The sequence below is a fragment of the Mytilus californianus genome, unplaced genomic scaffold, assembly GCF_021869535.1.
Source record: "Mytilus californianus isolate M0D057914Y unplaced genomic scaffold, xbMytCali1.0.p SCAF_3, whole genome shotgun sequence".
Lineage (NCBI taxonomy): Eukaryota > Metazoa > Mollusca > Bivalvia > Mytilida > Mytilidae > Mytilus > Mytilus californianus.
The window spans coordinates 85,371,353-85,395,975 of record NW_026262679.1 but is presented as its reverse complement, the minus strand read 5'-3'; the positions used below and the strand labels follow the sequence as shown (position 1 = coordinate 85,395,975).

The following is a 24,623-nucleotide window of genomic DNA, read 5'->3' as shown; positions in this document are numbered from 1 at the left end:
TTAACCTGAATCTGATTTTCGCTGGTCGCGTTAAAGGACATTGCCGGACAGACGTTTAGGACGAAGGGAAAATGTACAAGGAAAATACATAAATCGTAAGTTAGTTATATATAAGGATATTCTGGTGCAAAATTTTGGACAACGTCAACTACTTAATAACTGGTGTTTAACGATCTTGACTATCCGTTACGGTCTCACACGGTGGGCGAAAGAAAATGAAAATGCGGCATCCAGAGTGACTGTTTTTTAGGACGAGTTTATTTTGTTGCACTGTATTATTTGATGTTGTGGGGAAAGTTTACTTCTGTAAATAAATCTCGTCACGATCAGGCTGGGGATACTATATATGTATCAGTAAGAAGCTCCATTGAATTGATTCCAATAAAACTTTAACGAATTCTTCATAACATAATGTCAATGTGAACCTCTTACTTTCTCTTTTGATTTGAATGATTTCTTTATGTCTATACAATTTTACCCCAGACTGAACTTAAATGTTAACGACGACACGACGCCGAAGGAACCAAAATTTTAAGACCGATATACGGTTCGAAGTATTCATATGGCCCGAGAACACATGATTTATTTCGTAGTGCATTTCTTTTAGACAAATTAAAAAAATCTCACCGGCTTTATCCCAATAATATGTTTAAAGTGTGATGTACTACTTTTTGGACAAGTCATATAAAAAATTATAGAAAACTTCATCAGCTCTAACTAAAATATGGACAATTTTAAGTTCAGAGGTAATTCAGTTTGACAGCTTCAGACGAACTAATTTTATATTAACTGGAACAAATTACAACTTAACCTTAAAATTCGTACCGTTAATTTTTTAAGTGTAATATCATCTCCCTACTTTTTATTTGAGACATAAAACAAGGAGTAATTAATTGAAAATGTGTATGAAAAAAATGGCAAGTAATACATTTTCCACACTAGGGATTACTAGTATATTTGGACCATATATCGACTATTTGATGATTTGCGGGGTCTTTTAAATCTTTGTGTGTATTTCGTTAATATAAAGGTAATTTTCAAATCTAGATGAGGATTTTAATTAACCCTTTTTTCAGAATGGTGTGATCACATGGTTTCACTATAACATAACATTTTAGTATTACAAAGTGACCGATTTTAAGCGGATTTGCATACAATTTAATTTTTGGCGCATACATCATTCATTGCATTGTGTTTTTCTTGTATTGTTCTTTTAATTTATACTTTTAAGTGACCCCTTTTTTAAACAATATTAGGAATAGACATATTTGATAATCATTCAAACTGTTTCTCGAATTGTGTTTTTTTTTTTCGTCTTTCTTCGTCACTTTTCGAAAATTGATGATTAAGCCCTTTGATGTATTGGTCGTCTTGATTATAGAAATCAATTGCTTTCACAGCGCCTATTCCAAATGGTAGTGGCAAACCTTGTTTTGTTCTTACAGGTATTATTTTGTTTTCCGTACCACAATAATAAACTATTTCATCGAAAAAACGATTAAATTCGTTATCAATTCCAAGTTTATCTGACTTGTCACTATCCTTACCATTTAATGTTGATTGGTCATCAGTTTTTGGCAATGTTCTGTTCTTAATAAAAGTTTCAGTAACAAGTACAAAAATGAACATAGAATTATCGCAAGTCAGCTGTAATTGTTCGAGTTTTGAACTTGTAACATGATCTAAATGAGAATCGTCGTATAGGATCGGTTTTAGTGGATGTTCTAGTTCCAAAGATGTCAACTGTTTGCAAAATTCTGTTGCCACATTCCGATCTGACTCGAGGTAGTAAACCATTGCATCAAAATATTCATACCGCAAACACTCTGGAAGCTTGGTTTTATTCTTCGCCACTTCTTCGATTTTATGTTCTAAATTATCGTCTGAAATATATTTGACGAAATCATCTAATAATGTAAAATTTCTAATGGAATAATTTGTTTCAGAAATGCAGACTTAAAACATAGTTTGTTTTCATCAATTTAGAATTAGTAAACACAAATACAAACAACAGCAGTGGTGGTTTGTTATTTTTTTTCAAAGTTGAAAATAAGTGTTTGTCCTCAGAAAGAAAGAAAAACATGCCCAAAGCACACGGCCACAATGGATATGAAGTCGGTGTCTAATCCTATATAAAAATTATAGGTAGTACATGAATACACGGGGAGAACATGATTTACTTGTATCTATTAGTGATTATTGGCTTTGAACTCTTTCAGTAACTGCGAGTACTCTTATTTCGGTACTTTGTGTCTATTGTTTTTATGTTGTACATCGTACCGATCTTTTGAGTTAAGCTAATTGCAACTGATGTTTACAGTTTGTGCTTGTGATGTCCTGTCACACCACTGTCCCATGGTTAGGGGAGGGTTGAGCGCTCACACACATGTTTAACCACGCCACACTCGTTAGGTGGCTGTTCCAAGTATGGAGCCTGTAGTACAGTGGTTGCCGTTGGTTCATGTCTGTCATATTTGTTTTTCGTAAATTGATTTGTTATAAATTAGGCCGTCAGTTTTCTCGTTCGCATTGTGTCACACTTTTGTGTCGGGGCCTTTTATAGCCGACTATACGGTATGAGATTTTCTCATTGTTGAAGGCCGTACGGTAGCCTATAATTGCTTTCTACCACTTCATTTTAATGCAGGTAGACAGTTGTCTCATTGGAAATCATACAACATCTCCTCATTTTTAAACTAAGAGTCTTTTAGAAGTGAGTATTATTTATTATTCGATATAAGGAGGTTGGAAGCCACGAATATAAGTAAATGGCACTAACACATATCGCAAACAACTTTCCAGTTAGATCTAGCTACGTTTATCAGAAAAATTTCCCCGAAAAATGTTAAACTAAAGTTTGTATGCATAACATTCCGATCATATATCAGTGACACTCATCGTTTTGTTTGAAAATATCTTTTTACATCGTTTCAAAGGTCAGGTTGTATTGGTTTGTTTTTTGTTCGTTTTGGGGGTTGTCGTTTTTTATGGGATGGGGAGGATAGACACTAACAAATTAATTATCAAGTAAATAATTTTGATGAAATGAATGAGAAACATTAAAACGTCTGTATTTTAATTAATTAACGGTTTTACAAGCTAGACTTGGACGTGCAACACTCAATCTGTATCTGAAGTAATATCCCATCCCTTCCCATTATCATTTTATAAGACTGTTTCTGCATACACAGATTTGTTTATGTTTACCGGACACATGCCATAGTGCTCAGCACACATGAAGTTTTTAATTTTTCATTATGTCTGATTAATCGTTATCACTTAGGTTACTCTTTTATAAACAGATTGGGACGTACTAAATATTATTATTTTTTTACAAAAAAAAAAATTTGTTTTCATTACATTTACCTCAACTATGCAAATTTTTCTTTATTAATGAATTATTAGTTCAGCACAGTTGTCAATCCATGATAATAGTTGATACAGGTATCAAAGGCCAATCAAAAATGTTTCACAATCATGCATGTACCTAGAATTTTCAAATGCGTTTAAATTCTATTCAAAAGCGTAAGCAATGTAAAGTCTTAGTAAATGAGTAAGAAGTTAATTTATTGAAAACGAATAAATAAATAAAGGCAACAGTAGTATACTGCTGTTCAATATTCATAAATCGATTTAACTGAAACAAATCCAGGTCACAAACCAAAACCGAGGGAAACACATCAACTATAAGAGGAAAACAACGGAACAACATAAACACTGAACTGCTACAAAAACAAACGCCAACATACATAGAAACGGACTATAATAAGACACAAATACCTTTTTAAAGGGAGTTAAAAATCCTTTATCTGCCATTACGACATACGACGAAAAAACCCCATTTAGAAGAAAACAGAAATGAAAGTTATATCATGGAAGTAACATAGTCAATATAATACTTCCATGGTTATTTTGGCGTTGCCGTTAATAACATGCACATTGTGCGATATATAGCAAATTTGCATTAGCCTAACTAAAAGCTGTTCAGCCATTTTATCAAAGGTCATACCTTGTAATCCTCTTTGAATGATACAATTTATTTCTTCCTCTACAATAAGTGAATTGATAGAACATATATATATATAGAAAACATAACGATTGCATTAACAAAAAAAAACCCAGTGTACTGTCAATTTAAGGAATACTTCGATAGGAACCAAGAATTTACTATTTGTATTAAAATAATTCAATCATATATATGCATTTAAAATGTCAATGTAACTGAAATATTAAACGATAAATATTATAATTTTCTGCATGACCAACAGTTCATAGTTCAAAGCAGAATATGATTCTGAGTTCATAAAAATGTTACGTGTTTGAGAATGCTAACCAAGTGTAGACTAGTTCAGAAGAATTATCTTTCTAAATCAATTTTAGGGAATAAAACGTTGTGTAATTTACGTTTTAAAGATTAATCAATGGAATTATCAAATTAGAATGTTAATGTTTGTCAAAATCATCGTTTCAATAATGATTGAAAATCATAGCATCCAGACAGCTGACATCTGTATTTGGGCACTCGACAGGTTATGAGTTGATTTAAGGTTACATAAATTGATTATAATATAATTGTTTGGAGAGCATATTCATTAAAATCTGTTAGACAAATGAAAAATCCCCAACATATGACAATTATGGGCTACAATAAAAAATTATATCGATGATCTGGAAGGGAAAGAATTAATTGTGTTTTAGCTTTTGAAAGTTTTAATGTTTGACAGTCGTGATCGTATATACGTTATGCCCCGAATAAAAGAACAATACGTTGCCAAAAAAATCCGTTTAACTCGGAAAAAAAAATATATTGATGAATATAATACTGTTATCGAAAAATTAAACGTTTTTTATTATTTTTTTTTACATGTTTTGATAATTTTGCATTCTTATTATCAGGAAGAAATAAATCAGTTCACGTTTTCAGCTTTTAATGTTCGACTTTATTTCCCTAATATAATTTCAGTATAATGTTGACGCGATATTTATTTTTAGAAGTTTTATGTTCAAAAACCTGAATCTGGTAAATTTCATGACTTTTAAACCTTCCAACAATTGCAAACTTTGATAAAAATGAAAAATTGTACATTACATGTCAAAGGTATCATGGAAAGAAATCGAAAAACACCCTAAACTATTTAGGATCTTCCCCGAATCATCAATATTGGCTTTCCATAGGCCAAAAGATTTGGTAAGGGCTGATTTATCCCTCAAACCAGACTCTCTGTCAGCAGGCTCTTTTAAAGGTTGTGAGAACAAATGATGTCTGACTTGCAAGCAATAACTGCATACCCAGACTTTTAACAGTCACTCCACTGGTACGAAATACACAATATTTTGCAATATTAATGCTAGATTACAAACTCTGTCTATCTACTAAAGTGTGAATGTGGGAAACAGTATGTTGGTGAGTCAGAACAGCCATTTCACAAGCGTATGAACGGTCGTCGTAGTGACTATAATTGCAAGTCAGACCTTCCCCCAGTCGACATTTGAGATCCATTGACCACACCAAGACATACATTGTATCTCAATCGACTGACTATTACCATCATTGACCACAACACTGTATGATATAGGGAGGATAAATTCACTCGGGAAAGATTTTCGATAGTTAAATTAAAAAAGCTGGCACCCAATGGGGTCAACGAAAAGGTGAAGTTCATATCCTGTAGCACTATGAAACCTCAACAGCTGGTTGCACTAGCTGTTACATTTGGGATGTATACGTTACAATACAAATTGGAATCAGTAGGATCCCGAATCCTCTCAGTACAAATCGGAATTTCAATATCTACTAGTAGACATTGAAATTCTGATTTATGCTAATTAAAATCCAGTACAAATCAAAGCTTATGAAAGTACTATAAACAAAATATTAGCAAATAAAAAATTTCACGAACGTTTATGCATTTTAACATATTTTCTTTGTAATGAAGTATTGAAAGTGGCATTTTAGTATCATTTATTTTGTTTTTCTACTTTCCAATTAAGTGCAATTAAGTAAAAATAATACATTATAAAAAAAATCCAGTATAATCCAGAATCATACTAACTCTGTTTTAGTAGTTACACAGTGTGCTAGTGACCTAATACGATATATATGGGGTCAAGAAATTCCAAATGGGGTGAGAGCGAAGCTCTCCATTTGAAATTTACTTACCCCATATATATCTTATTAGGTCACTAGCACACTGTGTAACGAATTTATAACGACTATATCTAAATGTGGCGTTAAGCCACATTTAGATATAGTCGTTATAAATTCGTTACACAGTGTGCATGTGACTAGTGGCCTATCAAAGTACAATACAGAATCCTCCTGGTGCAAATCCGGATATCCCAATTCATACCAGTAGATATTGGAATTTCAATTTTTTAAATTTGCATTCTGGATCCTACTGAATTCAAATTTGTACTGTAACATATACATACACAGCATATTCTATTGTCAATACTTAATTTGCGTGAACTTCCATATTTTAACATTATACAAGCTTTTTTCGATTTTTAATTTTCATTACGTTCAAGATTTGTATCAGCATAGATTAATTAGACTCCATTTTGATTTACATCATACTGACGAAGTATATGTGTTGTTATTCGACATATATATGTTAGCGGCAATAAGTGAAATTATGCATTAAGCTTAAATCCTATACAATAAGCTAACGCCTAGGCATTAAGCTATTGCCTGAAATTTTCAGGCATTAAGCTTATTTCCTGAAATCTGATGAAGATTATTCAACCTATTGCCGAACATCATTTCAGGCAATAATTTAACTTTGGGATTTTTGCTTATCTTCCAAATACATGCACATTCGGTGAAATATTCTTGATAAATAATATTTTAAAAATAATATATTCCAAATATTAATATAAAGTAATTTAAAAGATCTTCAATTTTTAGTATTTTTTCGTATTCAAAACAGAACTTACTCGTATTTGGAGGTTTAAAAGACTGGTAATTAAAATGATGAGGGAAATTTCAAAGTTTTTTAAAGTAACTGTGTGGTATTTTGGGGGAAAAAACACAAAGAAATACGTCATAGCAGCCTATCCTTATTATAGACTGTATAATTAGGAGGGTTGACGCCTTCAAACTAGTTTATCCCCGCCACATTCTGTAAGTGCCTGTCATTTCGCTGACTTTGCGGTATGGTTTTGCTCATTGCCGAAGACCGTATGTTGACCTATAGTTGTTAACTTCTATGTCATTTGGTCTCTTGTGGAGAGTTGTCTCATTTGCAATCATACCACATCTTCTTATTTTTATGATAATGGCTTTGCAAACTTTTTCCAAGATTTCATTGTACTATTTCTTCCATTTGTGAAAATTGTAACATGATAAAAAGTGCATAGGAAAGGGAGTAGTAGTAGTAAAACCTGTTTTATCCAACGAGTTTTATATTTTATATTTTATATTACTAGAGCTCTTACGTCAAAAAGTGCTTCAAACGTGGCTTCTAATTTAATTGAAGTTTTCACAATATTTGATGTGCCACATAAACAGGCAATAGACTTACTGCCTAGGCGTTAGCTTATTGTCTAGGATTTAAGCTTCATGCCTAATTTCTCTTATTGCCGCTAACATATATAATATGTAAAATTCTCAAGATTTGTGCAACGGTAATGATATAAGGTGGTAATATACGGAGAAGGTGTAATACAGACGTATTCAATTACTTTCAGCTCAACAAATGGCCGTCTTCATGTCCATTTCTCTATCAAATGTCATACAATACTATGTCATCTGTAAAGAGAACACTTGTCTATTAAAAAAAATCAAAACAGTAGGGAAGGGGCTCGTTTAAAACAAACTGCTTGGTTAAAGCCTCTTAATTTGTTGATGAACAGCTTCTTAACTTCAGATAAAGAAACATACCATTTTCTTACATTTATAACTTCCAATAAGTACCTTTTAATCCGAGGGATTTGCATATTCCCAGAAGTTTAGACAATTCTTCATTTTCAATAGAAAGGACTTCTGTTTCATTAATTTTAAGAATAGTTTCTTTTAATATTTTATTCATCCGTTGTATGCACCTTATTTCGTTTCTTCTGCTCACTGATTTAGACGATTTTTCTGTACAATCTAGCAAAAAAAAAGAGAAATCTTTCAATAACAACTTAACTGTCAGTGCTAATTCTGTTAGAAAAAGGCAATAAAACATAAGTAAAAACAGAACTCATGTACCCACAATAGACTCAATACCCTATACAGTTTGGTGCCGTTTTTTACCTTTTACTTTAAAAATAATTGATCTTTTCAAATGTTTTATATGCGTAATTTACCCATCAGTAAATAATGTTGTTATTTAATGCAAATAATGCATATCAGTTATGACAAGAGCTCAAATGCCTTCAAAAACGCCTTAAAATATTTTCATATTTAACAGATTTCAAGTTTTTTAAAACCTCAACTGAAGACAAAGAACAATATAAGTGCATCAAATCGTTGTCATTGAATACGATAACTTATAAATCATCTACTTTTAATTTGTGGCACTAGTATAAAGTTTATTATAATTGTGGTTTGAAAATTAAAATTAATATCTTATTATCTTGTTTTTTCTCCGCTCAATACTTATGCAGACTGGTGTTTACGTAAAATGACTAGAATTTCTAAATTTTTAGAGTCATGAATTATTGCGTATTGATAAGAATCTTATTCCATATGTATTTATAATTGATTCAGTTGAAACAAAGGAGGAGGCCATTATCATTTGATCTTTATCAAATTATGCAGTTGCAGTTACTTACACCAATGGCCTATGATAAAATATATAGTTACAGCTTTTATATCTGTCCCACAAAAATCATATGTAACGAAAAATTAAAATATTTGAAAAGGAGTTAAAAAGAGAAGAACTTTTAGCAAAATTAGTTAGAAATGAAATATTCGACATCGCAATTTGTTGTGGCAATGAATATCTTTATATTTCAATTCCTGTTTTAATATCTTGATGGTTGGAGGTGGCAAACAATTTCTAAATTGAAAGAAAACATGGAATGTTCATGATACATTTGGTGAGTTTGCTGTTTTCTTATGATTTTACAAGATTCGAAGGTTACCATGAATGTTATATGTATAGTATAGAATCTGAGGTAGTAAAGGAAAGACCATTCATAAACGTAGGTAAAACATGTCATTTCCTATTGATAACTATACAATTTGTTTTTGAAAATTATAGGGCCGGAGAGACAGGCAACCCTAAAGTTAAAAGATCAACTCAACGATGTAAAGGACAGTCACCTGACTTATTGGACTAATTTAGGGATTCAGGGTCTCGCCTACTCAATGATGCTTCCTATAACAAACATTCAATCTTACCATCTTCAGGTTTGTTATTTTTCTCTGAATAATCTGTATTCGAATCATTTCTACAATGCAAAGACATCACAAAATTATAATTAATTGAAATATTTACTTCCTTTAATTAAAGATAGAGAATGGATTTGAAATATACTTAAAACTGCCATATCTTTGAATAAGATAAGATATTTATTCTTCGGATAAACGATATAAAATATTTGTCATTGTAAATAAACGTGGTGTTATTTTAAAAGAATAACGTATATGATATTAAATGAGGCTCATGAAATATAGAAACTATTTTATTGATATTTGTGTACGAGATTTTACAGGTCAATAATATTGTTGCATTTATTAGAAATAAGAAGATGTGGTATGAGTGCCAATGAGACAACTCTCCATCCAAGTCAAAATGTGAAAAAAGTAAACAATTATAGGTCAAAGTACGGCCTTCAACACGGAGCCTTGGCTCACACCGAACAGCAAGTTATAAAGGGCCCCAAACATTGAAATAAAAAAAAAACCCAATATTTTGTAATGATTAAAGTTCACAGAACTAATAGCTTGGATATTATTTTTCGATTTATCTTTCATTGACGTGCTGATTAATTCAGATGGGCCTCAAGTTCTGTAGAATAGATCTAACATCCTTGTTAAGGACAGTTTTGCCTGGTCTGAAACTATTTGCCTTCACTGTCCAGATTCAATTCATATTCATGATTAAGTTTTGAAATAACATTCATTGGATGCATATATATGTTCTTATAGTTTGTGTTAATTTTCCTAATAGTCATTTTATAATTTGTTGATATTTCAAAATCAAAACGTACAGTCTTAGTAGTAATTTAAAGGGGCATTAGCTACGAGATATTAAAAAAAAAGAAATAGATTTTTGATTGTTCAATCATTAATGAAAGTGAAATAGTGAAATAATAATTCGCTTTTAGCAGCCAATTTGGTTCAATTTTGTCAAAATAAGCTAAGAAACATAGATGATGAATTATTCACTTGTAAGTGAATAATTCGACCTCATTGAATCCGTATTCATGTGACCTTCAATTTAACCCCTAAGCTGAACATGGGTTACGCATGTATTCCGCTATTAAAATGAAAAGAATGTCAACATTGAAAGTGAAACAAGGATGAACCATTTGGTTGACTGATTCTATCCACAGAAAAAATCATTCTCATACAGGTAAAACGATGATAAACATACTTTTTAAACTTCAATATGAAATCAAACAGACCAAGAAAAATCCAATTGCACTTGAGCTATCTATGTATATTTATATTTATGTTTATATCGGGCTTAATGACCGTCGGCAGTCTTCGGAGGTCATCTCGATGGTTAATTAGATGGCGTCCAGACAAAAATACACACGAAATGTTGATATATATTATCGAGTCCATGCATTGTTAATTGTTTATTTAAGACTTTTTGTAATTTGGATTTACGTTTTAGTATGTTACAAATCAAATATGAGAATTTAAGTCAAATCGGTGAACATGAATTTGACAGTTAATACCCCTGTAAGAGTTCCTTACAGTCGATCCGACACATTTGAAGCAAGTACTTTTTGAATGACAACTTGAGGTATTACAACGGAAAATGGTCATGCAATTGTAATTAGAGGCAACAGTAGTTCAACGATGTTCGAGTCTCATAAATCCATAACGAAAATACAAATGAAGGTAAAAATAAAAATTATTAAAAAAGACTAATCAAATATGTTTAACACAAAAATATTAAACCCAGCCCATTCTGTATGTGCCTGTCCAAAGTTGCTGTTTGTCAAATTTGTTTTTCGATTATTGTTTTGTACTAGGGATGTCAAGTCGGTGAAGATTTACTAATCGATTACTCGTTGGGTTTACCGAGCGATACTCGAGTACTCGCTCGGTAAAACATTTACAAAACGGAAACACAAAATTATACCCTTTTATGTACATGTATTGGGGGTCGTTGTCTTATGGTCGTAAAACCCTGAACATTATTACCTAGGACTAGATAATATAGTCCAAGGAATTTTATACCATAATTAATAGCTCATGTACTACATGTACTAGTTATGTAAACTAATAATAATCTAATCAAGTAATTAATTAATATCTATAGAAAAATTATTACTCAAACAACAGTATTTGGGAACCATAGAAAAACACATTAAATGATCAACAAAGGGGTGATGATTAGAACTTACTGATACCATTAATTATTTTCTGAGGGTCGACACAGGGTGCAACGAATTTGTTCTAATTTAAAAATATCATCTTGTCAACTTTTTCTGGGTCATAGCGATTTCCCAAATCTGTTAGGTAATTAACAGTACTTGTATGAAATATATGCTCTGACGGTACAGAGATGGGGGAGTGACTAAGATTAGCTAAAAGTGTAAGCCTTGGAAAAATGCTCTTGTTCATATATCTTACATGTACATCTGTTTGGAGGAATTTTAAATGATAGTTTAAACGCAAACATTCGAATCGTATTTTAATCTTTTTAAATATTTTTGTTTTGTTTATAAACGTAAGAAAGCAACAACATTCTAACAAGAAACCGATTAGTCGAGTATCATTTTGGTAATCGATACTCGGTAATACCGAGCGATACTCGAGTACTCGAGTACTCGTTGACATCCCTATTTTGTACATAAACCGGGCCATTGATTTTCTCGTTTGAATTATATTAAATTTATGTCGGGGTCATTTATATAGCAACCTATGTCTTATGAGCTTTGTTGAAGGAATAATACCACTAATTCATAGCCCCCTTGCGTTCTTTGTTAAATTCTGCAACTTCAAGCATTCATAGCTAATTTGTCTTAAGTTTAAATAAAGTGGCAGACATTTCATGTCAAAACTATACCTTATCCTGACTTGTGCTGAAAAAATCAACATACCTTTAATTGCATATTAGAGCACACTGGTTCCCGGAAGTTGGGTAGTACAAAATTAGGCACTTCTGTCTGATCTGAGCAACAGGGCAAATATGCTCTCCTATCTTAATTTCATATTTTTTCATTATTCAAAAGAAGCTTTTAACAAGGGTTCTACAGTGATTCCAAGTCTTTAAGCTTTCTTTTGATATCAAAATTACCCAGATATTTTACTTATTGACAACGATACAGCTATGCGTAGGAACTATTTTGTTTAAAATATGTACTACTGAATAAGTGGTTCTATACCTGAAGGCCGTACGATGACCTATAAATCCTAACATCTACGTCATGTGATATCAGGTGGATAATTGTGTCATTGTCAATAAAACCACAATTTCTTATTTTTGTGTAAAAAGTAAAATAACAAAAAAAACGAACTCCCAAGGAAAGTTCAAAACGGAAAGTCCCTTATCAAATGACAAAAGTGAAAGCTCAAACAAATCAAACGAATGGAAAACAACTGTCATATTTCTGACTTGGTACAGGCATTTCCTTATGTAGAAAATGGTGGATTAAACCTGGTTTTATAGCTAGCCAAACTTCTCACTTGTATGACAGTCGCATAAAATGCCATTATATATAAACGTCAAGTTATTAACAACTTGTCAATCGACCGATAACCGTAATTAACAACGCCACAAGCTTTTAAAGCAGAGTGTAATAACATTGTACCTCAAATTTTTTTTTAATATTCGGATGTTGCTATGCATTCCAAATAATAGCAAACAAATTAGCACTAAACCGTTGAACAGATTTTAAAGTAACTGGAACATTAAAGTACTTGTTTAGAGTTTGTTTGCAATTTGTATCAAACGATGCCAATGTAACAGTATACCAAAGTATCAATGACCTATCATTTATACCAGGAAAACAATCCCTATTTACTTCGATATTTTTTATATCCTAGTTGAGTAATAACATGCAAAATCTGCCAAAGCAGCACATTCTTAAAATTAACATATGGTCAATTACCTAACAAAAATAGAAAGTTTGTTTCCTTTGAAGATGAAGCTATATGTTTAATTGAAAATCTGTTTGCATATTCAGTGTTTTTCCATAGAAAACTGTAATAAGCGTAGACGTGAAGTTATCGTCAATTTACCATTAAAAATTTGTTTATGACAACACTGCAGAAGTTTTGTACCGACATGACAAGATCTTGCTGTCATATTTTTAAAAGAATAAAGTTAATAGAATGGCTAATGTTAAAATATTTATATTTTAAATTATATTTTTAGTGATTGTCCAAATAGAAATCATGAAATTCATTATACCTCTAATTGACCTGAACGTCTCAGGACACTTATCACACTAATCATGTAAAATGTATGAAAGTACTAATTGGTAGAAAAAGTATGACGTATATCCTACTTGCCTTTTCTTAGGTTGTAAGGATTCAGTTGTAGTTGTAGAAGACTGTCGGCTCAAAGTTCGTGGTGAATTACAGTTGGAACTTCTTGAAGTAAGGGTTTTGTTAGAGAATACAGCGGAAACAAAAGCGTTACATCTGTTATCATCGTCAGCTTGCATATGTCCACAGTATTGGATGCGCTATTGATCGGTATTATCTCATTAATCCCGATCTGAAAATCGAGTTGGTCTTCAGCAGATTATCAGGTTCCTTACTATGTGTTTTCTCTTGATTATGTCTTTGATTTGTTTTGAGTCATTTTTTGTCTTTAATGAAATGTTAATTATTTCGACCTTTATCCTCTTCATAGTTATGCTGTAAAACAAATCAACAAAATAGACTTATCTACAAATTGAAATTCTTGGCTTAGTGTTATATATCATTAATGAACTGTAACGTACGGGCGCTGCTTCTATCAGTTAGGTTTCTGAAAAATGATGGCCCGTACTTTAATTCTACTACATCCCAGTTAATTGTATGGATAATTAAAAAAAGTTGGTGTCTGTGATTGTCTTAATACTTGCATTTAATAATAATATTTTGATGTAAGTAGCAAAAAGTAGTATTTGATACCTAAAGTGTATGTTCTTTAAAGAACATTAATTTTGTAAAAGTTATCGACAAATAAATAAGAAGGAACCACCAAATGTTAAACCAAAGACCGTCTTTATAGGCTAACTGTAAGTTCTAATTCTTCCACTCATATTTGAACTCACGCAGTAACCAACATGGTAGGTAAAGGGGATCAATAATATCTACCAAGTGCATGTGTTACGGTCAATGCATATCTATTTAATAGCCCAGGTGGAGACTCTATGAATATTTCTATTTAACCATATGTTGTATAGTGGTATTTACATATATTAAAAAAAACGGATTTTCTCTGTGTTCTGATCTGGAAGCTTATTAATAAAGCACCCGTTAACAAACAGACCCGTTTATATCTCCGTTAAGTTTCCATTAATTACAAAGCCGCATTTATGAGTTTATTCATAACCACTGGGTCAATGCCACTGCTAGTGGTGGTATACTCTCCGACAGTATCACCAGCCCAGAAGTCAGCACATCAGTGTTGACATGAATTATCATTAATATGGTCATACATATGAATTAACTGTTTACAAAACTTTTAATTTTGTTCGAAATACTAAGGATTTTCTACCCCAGGAATAGATTACCTTAGCTTTATTTGGCAAAACCTTTTAGAATTTTGGGTCCTCAATGTTCTTCAACTTCGAATTTAATTGACAATTTTTTAGCGTCACCGATGAGTCTTTTGAAGACGAAACGCGCGTTTGGCATACATAATTTTAATCCTGGTATCTATGATGAGTTCACTATTAAACGCATCCGTTAACGTCTCTGTTAAATGTTTCGTTAAACACGAAAAATACTGGGTACGTTAACATGGTTAACGATCACGGTAAACACCACTTGACTAGAGAATGATAATCATAATTAAAGTGATTTAAAATTAGGAATGTACGAATACATTTGAATTAAAATCGACGAGTAGTAAATAAAGGCAATAGTAGTATACCGCTGTTCAATAGTCAAAAATCGATTTAACTGAAACAAATCCGGGTCACAAACCAAAACTGAGGGAAACACATCAACTGTAAGAGGAAACAAAACGGAACAACAGAAACACTGAACTGCTACAAAAACAAACGCCAACATACATAGAAACGGACTATGTGATAACAACTGCTATATTCCTGACTTGGTACAGGACATTGTTACAAAAAAGGAGAAAAAAATAAGCCGAAAAACAATGACAAAAATGTACTCAAAATTGAGTAACCCTCAGTAAAAAAAACCCAAGGGTAAGCAATCTATTAGAATAAATTTAGTATCTTAATATCTAGTATCTTTCATGAGTTTTTTTTATATGAACATAGCAATAATTTTATATGAGATACGAATGCAAATTATTATCAAATACAATCTGAAAACTTATTAGAAAAAAATTATAAAGTACACAGAAAGCTAAAGATTGAATCAGTGAGGAAAACATGAGCGTAAGCAATTTTTGCCGTTATGTGTAGGTTCAGTGAAATATACATGTAACAAAGGGCCTATTGTTACATCGACAAGGTTAACGTATCCATGGTTTTCAGTCTCACAGATAATATCTATTTTGTTCATACATTAAATATCCAGGAATTCATCTAAGATCTGAATGTAATTAGACTACTCATATTAATTTATAATGGAGAGGCATTAAAACTGAACCGTGTGTATTTGACGAGAATTAACATGACATTTGTATTCTTACAATTTTAGAATATTCTTTTGATGTATGAAACAACTATGGTCTACAAATGCGGATCGTTAAGAAAAAAAATGTCGGTGCAGTACAAATTGTAACTGGTTTAACTATTTATTTAAGTAGCGACTATTTAATCACCGAAGCAGGTTTAGAATATTCTTGCAAAGACGATAATGACAAATCAAATCAAATACTAGTACTTTATTGGTATATAAATCATAACGCGGACGTTGTCAGTTTCATGGAAGAGGTCCGAGAAATGTTGGTCGCAGGGAAAACAGAAGACCTGTTTATGGACCTGCTTTGCAAACGAGGGAGTAGTTTTTATGAACCAAACATGTTACATTGGCGTGTGTTTATAATGATGTAAACTCGGGGTTGTTAAATTATTTTCGAGTGTCAACATTGTCATGTTGTCTTGGTAAGATATCGCCTACAGAAAGACTGATCCTCTAATAAGAAGTGAATAAAAGTAAATTAAAATCATGCGCGAAAATTCGTACTGGCTTACACTGAGGAAAAGTGGTGGCGATGAAAACCCCCAAAAAATAAAAGTACTAAAATGGACCAGTAAAAGAACTTTGTTTTGCTCGACATAAACTTAAAAGAAGAAAAGGAAAGAAAAGTCATACTTTTGATGAACCTTCAAACATATGTTGCCTTGCTACTTTTTTCTCCCAACCTAAATCAATTGCTGACACTTATGATCTGCAGGTAAACATCTGTTCAGGTATAGATGAATACCAAACTTACTCTTGTTAGAGACAATAATAACAGGTTCGGAACAAGGATTTTATGGGAAAGACGGGAGGGACATTAACTTTAAAATATGTTCTAGAGAGCGCTTTTACATGTTTTGCATATTTTAGGATGGCAATCCTTTCAAATGCGCTTAGCAAAACATGAAAATGAAACATTTTATTTATTTGCGTGAAATCTTCGGAAACATTATCCTCGGAACCTCTCGGAAAGTTTCGATCATTTATTCGGGTAGTTATTTATGTCTTTAATACGGCCCCTCTATGGATAGGCTACCACGTGACATTGTACATTTTCAACAAACAAAGTTCATTTGTAGTTTGGAAAGTAAAAGAAATAAAGACTAGGTTGCAGTCAAAAATTCTTTATATATTGGAACTTTTTGCTTTATAACAAAACATTTGTGTTTTTAATTATGCGAATGTTTATTGAGTATCAAGTATAATTATAACGCAATTACTAGTATGTATTTCATATTTTGAGACGGTCCCTGTACTCATTGTGTGTGTAGTAGTATTTAATACAGCTTGCTATTGTGCATTGTGACAATAAACCTGGGAATAGTTTATTAGTATAGCATGTCCCAGAATACACTGATTATCTCTGAACGTTAACCACGTGATATTTTATATTTCAATCATAGCCTCGGAAAATGTCGGAAAGCATGAAGAAAATTACCAAAACGATATTTATGTTAAAAATATTTATCTTATCGGAAACACAGTGATCGGAAAGCAGAAAGACAATTAAACAAAAGGATTTTTCTGTCAAAAATAATTAATTCCATTGATAGATAATACCAGACCAAGAGAATATTCATTAATTTAATTAAGTTTAAACTGAGACTAAATTTATCCTTAATAGAATATAATTAAAAATGCTATACGCGTATTATGTCCCACATGTTTAAACAGTGAATACATATATGAAAATCATGTGCAACATATGAGCGCCAATGAGCAGGGATGCGTACACATAAGTTAGTATTTTTTAAACGGTAGTGAATGAAAAACTACTTCCATGGTTTCAATTCACAGAGATTTTTTGAATCCTTGCATCTCACAAAAACACGTAATTAATATTTTACAAAAATTATAAAAAAAAATTAATTACTACATTAATTATTTTATACTATTTTAGTATGGTTTTATAAGTCTCTGCTTATATTTTGTATAGCAATATCTTCATATAGTGGAAAGTAAGACTTTAAGGAGAGATTAATTTGATAAATAAAATGTCCATCAGTAATTTGAATACTTTATGTTTATTGATATTATATTCTTAATTTTCGGAAAAGATTCATTAACAGGAATGTATGTCAAATTTCAATTTTTTGTTTTTGTTTTTAATAGTTCAACCTTATAGTATCTGAATCTTTGCAACATGGTACGATTTTGAAAACTGTATTCATTGTGTTGACCAGCTATTCTACACACGTTTTGATTCAATTACATGATATACCCTGTTCACAAACGACACACTATCAAATTCCGGATTAAAGGGCAATAAATCCAGAGTCAAAACACTTGAGGTAGTTAGTTTGACATCCGAATTCAACTATTTCAAAACATTAGATCTGAGCCTAGATTAATATATGTGATGATGCAAATGCGTATTCTTATCCAGAGTATCAGTGCATATGCTTTCTTTTTACTATTTCTTGCGCAAGAAAACCACGTGCATGCATAAATATTAATTTCACTCGCAAATTTGAATTTTCGGATTTGTTATATAAATTCAGGACACGCAGTAAGAGCTTGACATGTGACTTTTAAGCATGGTCATCATTACTTAAGGTTTTCTGACCTCTAGCTGTGTCTCTTTTCTTGTTTATTTTTTTGAGTGACTGTCATAAACTTTGACATTTGCAAAATGCAAAAGATTTTCTACTCCAGGAATAGATTACGTAAGATGTATTCGACAAAACCTTTGTTTCGAAATTTTGGGTCCTCAATGCCTTCAACATCCTACTTTATTTCGTCCTTTCAAATTTTTTATTCGAGCGTCACTGATGAGTCTTTTGTAGACTAAACTCGCGTCTGGCGTACAACATTTTAATCCTGGTATATATATATATATATATATATATATATATATATATATCTACATATCTTTTTATATAAGTTGTTTGCTTTTGAGAGTATGTTCAGGTAATCATAAAACTTCTGAAAATAAGATATTCTTTAAAACCAAATTTTCCTGTAGAATATTTGGATTGATTTAAGTAACTTCAGGAAATCCTTAAAATTTGAGATGTTTTGTGAGACTAAATTAATTGTCAGTATATAAGAGGTCCCAATGGAGCTGGTGTGTTACTCCCAAGAAAAATATACGAAACCTTCTTTTAAGTTGCATGCCTCAGGGTTTCACTTCACATGGACATTGGACTTTAAATTTATCAATACAACATCTACCATGAATACAGATAACTTTAATGACGAGTATAAACATAATTGAAGGCATCCGGGAAACAAAATATGAAGATATGATAAGATAAAATAAATGTTTCCAGATTATGAAACAAACTGAGTGATTAAATTTATATTGCGATTGGTTTGTGCAATTTGCATTAGACATCCGGTTTGCAGAAACTGGGGTTTGCAATAGGATTTAGAAAAAATGATGTACACTCCCAAGAAATCAATAAAATATTCAAGCCTTAAAAGGTAGTTCATATAGTAGCTGTATATTTCAATTGACTTGTGCAAAAATCTTCACACAATTACATATTTTCAATAAAGGTGTTTTAACATATTTATTACATTATTCTATTCACAAACAATTATTTCAATCAAAAGCCAAAAAAAAATCAACAATTTTTTGATGACCTGTCAGTGGGATCGGGCTCACGTATTGCTTTTTTTTTAAGAAAGCAACTTGTTTTAATTTCGAAAAGTGTGAAAATGCTTTACAATATTAACGTGGTGTTACATTGGTAAAATTCTTAGTCAGGTAAACAACATTATAAATGTTCATTGTGTCAAATAATTTCACAGTGCAAATGAATAAAGGCACTGTTGAGATTTTGGTTATATTTACTCTCTCAGGAAAAATCGAACTATAAGTCGTGTCTTTTTGCAGCAGGTTTACAAACACCATGAAAGTACATATTGGCTATCAATGACAAGTTATGTAAACTTATGCACGTTTCAGTAACGTGTGGTAAAAAAACGAAAGGATCTTAGGTTCTTTTTTTAAATCTGGGTTTTACTAAACTATTTTTGAATGAAGTTGACTCAACACTAATTTTAGGAATAACAAAAGACTGATTCAGAATCATAAGAAGTTACAGACTGAATTTAAGTTTCTTTCCGCCTGAACATTTTTTGCGGATGCTGTGGTCCTTGGACAGGAAATTGCTTGAAATTATGTGTTTTCGGCACTTTTCGCTAAAATGCCTGAATTAGTTCATTAGATAGTTGGTATGTAGTCATATTATAAGAAGTTACTGATCAAGTCTGAGGTTTGTTCTGGTTGAATATATAGTCCTTGGACATAGACAATTACTAGAAATTACTGCTTAGTTTAATTTCGTTTAAAATATCTTAATTGCAGAAGTAGCAAAGGGATTGGACACAAGTTATAACAACATTAGTGATGTCCTCTCCCTACTACTGTCCCCGGGGGCATCTATTCCTCAGGGATTGTGTGGGGCTGGCAGCTGTTGAAAACATCTGCATATTCTGATAGTATTTTTAAATAATAAGATCATGGTATGTTCCAACTACAAGAATTGAAATTGCACGTGATCCCATCAATCAAATGTTTGTCCCGTATAAGTGTAAACTCATCCAAAAACGCTGCCGGTAGTGGACATTTTATTGAATATTCAATACCCTCAGAAATTTATTTTATTTTGGTCTGTTTATATTTAATATTTCCATGTAGCATATATTTCATCCAATGTAATGTGTAATGTTTCTGAAAAAATATAATGAACATGTCGTTTCATTATTTTGTTAATTACAACGAAATCCTCTAAAGATTTCTAAAATAATGCTTGATTAGTTTTTCCATATGTTATAAAAAATATAAATCTCATAGAATGGTAAAAAAACATTTAGGCTATAAATAATATTTCAAGTAATCTATAACACATTTAATATCGTTCTGCCTAGTGAAATTAAGACTTACGTATATAATTGCAGTAGTTTTCTAAAATTGTTATCAAATACTCCTTCAAACAGCAAATGCAATATGTTCTATAACCTATAGATAAAATGTTGATTAATTGATCGATAAACACTACATCAAAGATAAAGGAATAATATGACACTTGAATTTCGAAGAAATAAATGTGTATTATTTATAGGAATGAGTCATTTACTTTTTAAGTATATTATCCACTTATAAATTGCTAAGTGCATAAATAACCAGAAACTTGTCAGGAAGAAGGAAACAATCATTATGAAGGATATGATTTTTTACTTTTATACCAGGAATGTTACAGTATCATTCACTTAGAGCATTCACTATGGTCATCTGAACTAATCGTTTATTTTACAAATCACCCACACCCTCTAAATTTCCAAAAAAGAAAATTACTGAAATAGAAATAGCACAGCTATACCTGTAGGTGCAAGAAGCACAGCGGACTTGATACATCATCAAACAAGTATTCTCAGTGGTTGAGGCTTCAAATGGAGAAAGCAAGGCTGGTATTGTCTTGGTGTCAAAGTGAGTGTTTTTGTTACCTTTTACACTTTATGGTGTAATCATTAGTAAGCTGCAACGGACAATGTATAAAGGTAAGTATGCAACTAAAAATGTTAAAAGACTAAATATTTTAATGAGAAGTTTTGTTTCTACCTAATTGATGTGCATTTCATTTCTCGTTTTACTCATACCAACTAAATGGTCAGATTTTAATAGAGGACACATCAATAGAACTCAGTGTTTGTAGTAAAAACAGTACTCGATGAACCAAAGCTATAAGTAGTTAGAGTTTCTCTGAAGAAATGCAAGAGTTCTTACGCTACTTCTTCTACAAGTAAACTAAAAATGATTTAGAAAAAGATTTTGAAAATAGCGATCTTGCTTGATTAATCAAATTTAAGTCGATACAATTGCAGATAAATTAAGCAACACACTAATCGACAATATTGTTTACTTTTGGTATTACTTCATCTGCAGTAGTTACAGCTATGCCGGACTTACCCAGATAAACAAATGAAAAAGGCTTATGGTAGTCATAGGTTGACATAGATTACTATTTTTCGAATGAAAATTGTACCATTAGGTTACATGGTTTAGAACATTAAATATGTCATATGTTGTTGTTTTTTTAATCCGGTTTTTACCCTACTATTTTTAGATATTTTTTTAGATATTTCAATAGGGATAAATTTAAAGTTGATTCCACACTTTTGTTTTTAAATCTGACTTTAGCCTTACTACTTTTAGATATGGTTGATTGAGCACACTTATTTAGGCATAATGATTGAGGTTTGAAAATAGGAAAAGTCAATTTAAAAGAAATTATATTTAATACTGCAGTATATTATTATATCAATGTCGGGGGAAACTAGCTTAAGATAGTAAATAAGATGAATATGTCTTGATGCTAACACACTTCAGCTTGAATGTAGCAAGAAAACGGAAAAACACAGAAGACAGATAATTTATATTACTAGTAAAAGAAAGCCTGGTATCTTTTAAAAAGTTTTTAGGAGCAACACAATTGATAGATTCTTAATTTAACCATGACTGAGGTAAAACATTTTCAGTGCACTATTATAAAAATTGACATTCAATATTTGTCTTATAAAGCAGAAAAGAGATAACAAGAGGACAATCACAACTATAGGTATAAAAATGAATTGTTGAAGGCCGCACGGTGACCTATAGGTGTTAACTTCTACGTCATATGGTCATATATACAACGCCATGGCAAACAGAGGTGAGTACTTACAACAGTCCACAAAACACTTATAAGAAATCTAAAGATAAAGAGAATTTAAACCTCACAAAAATTGAGATAATTTCGAATGCTCCGTTCCTAATGCTCAAGTTAAACCTGAGGTGTGGCTCATGCCAAATAAAAGTCATAATTCCATAAATTACGAATGGACGTATTTGTATAACGATTAATATACTATAAATGTATATGAGTGGTAATCTTTGACTTAAAAAGTATAACAAAAATACCGAACTCCAACGTAAATTCAAAAAGCGGAATTCCGTACAAACTGACAAAATCAAGCGTTATCAACCTACAGAAAGAGTGGAAAACAACTGTCTTATTCCTGACTTGGTATAGACATTTTCCGAAGAAAATGGTGGGTAAGGTAAGGCAATATTGATTTTCCGATGTTCTAATCTCGTAAATCGATTAAGAATAGACAAATCAATGTAACAATGAAAACTGATGGAATCGCATGAACTCCAAAAGGAACAAGAGCGGGTGCGTCGACAGGGTAAGCGTATATGACATAGACATCCCATTAAGGAAATGCGTTCTGTCCGTTATGAATTTTAATTATTTGCTTTAAAAGTTTTTTATGAGTTGTTTATCGTCTTGGGTGATAATTTCCCCCCTCGTGTGTTAATCTACCCTATCACCTTCATCCAAGGGCAGTATGTTTATATTATCCTTAGGATGTGAACATTTCACAATCCGACTTATCTTAAGATTAACAACTGTATGAAACATTTGTCACTAGTTTTGACCACAGGAAACAATGAGTTGGAAAAGTTTCTGAACACGTGTATTTCAACTTTCTAAAGTGTTAAAATCATTTTGATGCGATTTTTTGGGGATAGATGTAGGACTGTAAAAGGTGTGTATTTTCTAAAATCATTTGTAAATAGGTATTATTTTATGAAATTATTAAAAAGATATCAAATAAGAATGAGAATATTTAATGTTACAACTATAAATTAAGGGCCATTCATGGGCAGCATGACACTCACACATACAAAACAATACACATGGATTTCGGAAAACATTTTCACATTGAAATGAAATATTGAATTTTCATATATTTATAAACCTACAATATATACATATATATTTATTCATCTCAAATAAATCCTGTACATATTTGATACAGAAAGGAACAGAACCATAAAATCAGTGATATTTGCAGTGTGTTATTTTCAGTTGCACTTCCAAGAGTGGGATTGAAATAAAAAAATAACTATATGATGAGAAAATTAAAATCCACGAACAAAAAACATCAACATTCATACCCAACTATATCAGTCCTATTCAGGACCGATAACTCTGTCGATAAATATTGTCGGGTATACAATGTTGTTGAAATCAGAGCAATTGTATTATATGTCTCTGTTCAAATGTATACAATAACAAATTTTTTTACACAAGTTTAACTTTATATCGATTTATTGAATGCCTGGATTTTGATTAAAATATTGAATTAAAAAAAATAAATAATAAAATCATATTCAATGAAATCTCGTTTAATTTTTTACGAAATAATACAAAATCCATTTAAATTAAAATTTGAATCAAAATATTTCTTTAAAATAATTATAGAAACATAAATATTAGTTTGATTATCTTTTAAAGCAAACATTTTTTTTTTAAAAGATTTTTTTTTATAATATTCATATTTTCTTAAAGTTTATTATGATACATACTTCTTCTGGTTTGACACGGGGAAGAGAAGATATTTATTTGTACAGTTATGAAAACTTTTGTATATCACAAAATTTAAACTCTGGTAATACATGTATACACAGGATGTTTAATGTCACCTGGTTGCTTTTGGTTTGCACGTCTACCTGACAATATATTGTTATGTAACATTACATCCAAAGTCAGAGTTCACCTGTTCGTCAAGTGATGGGATTTTGAAGGTATGGAATATTTATCTATAATAATTGTTGGGATTTTTTTCTCTCTTGGGACGTAAATATTTTTTTGTTCTAAAAGGAATGTATAAATATATTTCTAAAGAAAGATAA

At 31.4% G+C, this 24,623-nt stretch overlaps 1 long non-coding RNA gene across 1 annotated transcript; it reads right to left on the bottom strand.

Moving 5' to 3' along the window:
• Window positions 1–458: 458 nt before the first annotated feature.
• Window positions 459–9,383, bottom strand: LOC127735288 (uncharacterized). Its single transcript, XR_007998227.1, has 4 exons — window positions 9,332–9,383; window positions 7,916–8,092; window positions 4,010–4,048; window positions 459–1,883 (listed from the first exon to the last, which is right to left on the bottom strand). It is a non-coding gene; the product is annotated as an uncharacterized LOC127735288 (long non-coding RNA).
• Window positions 9,384–24,623: the final 15,240 nt, after the last annotated feature.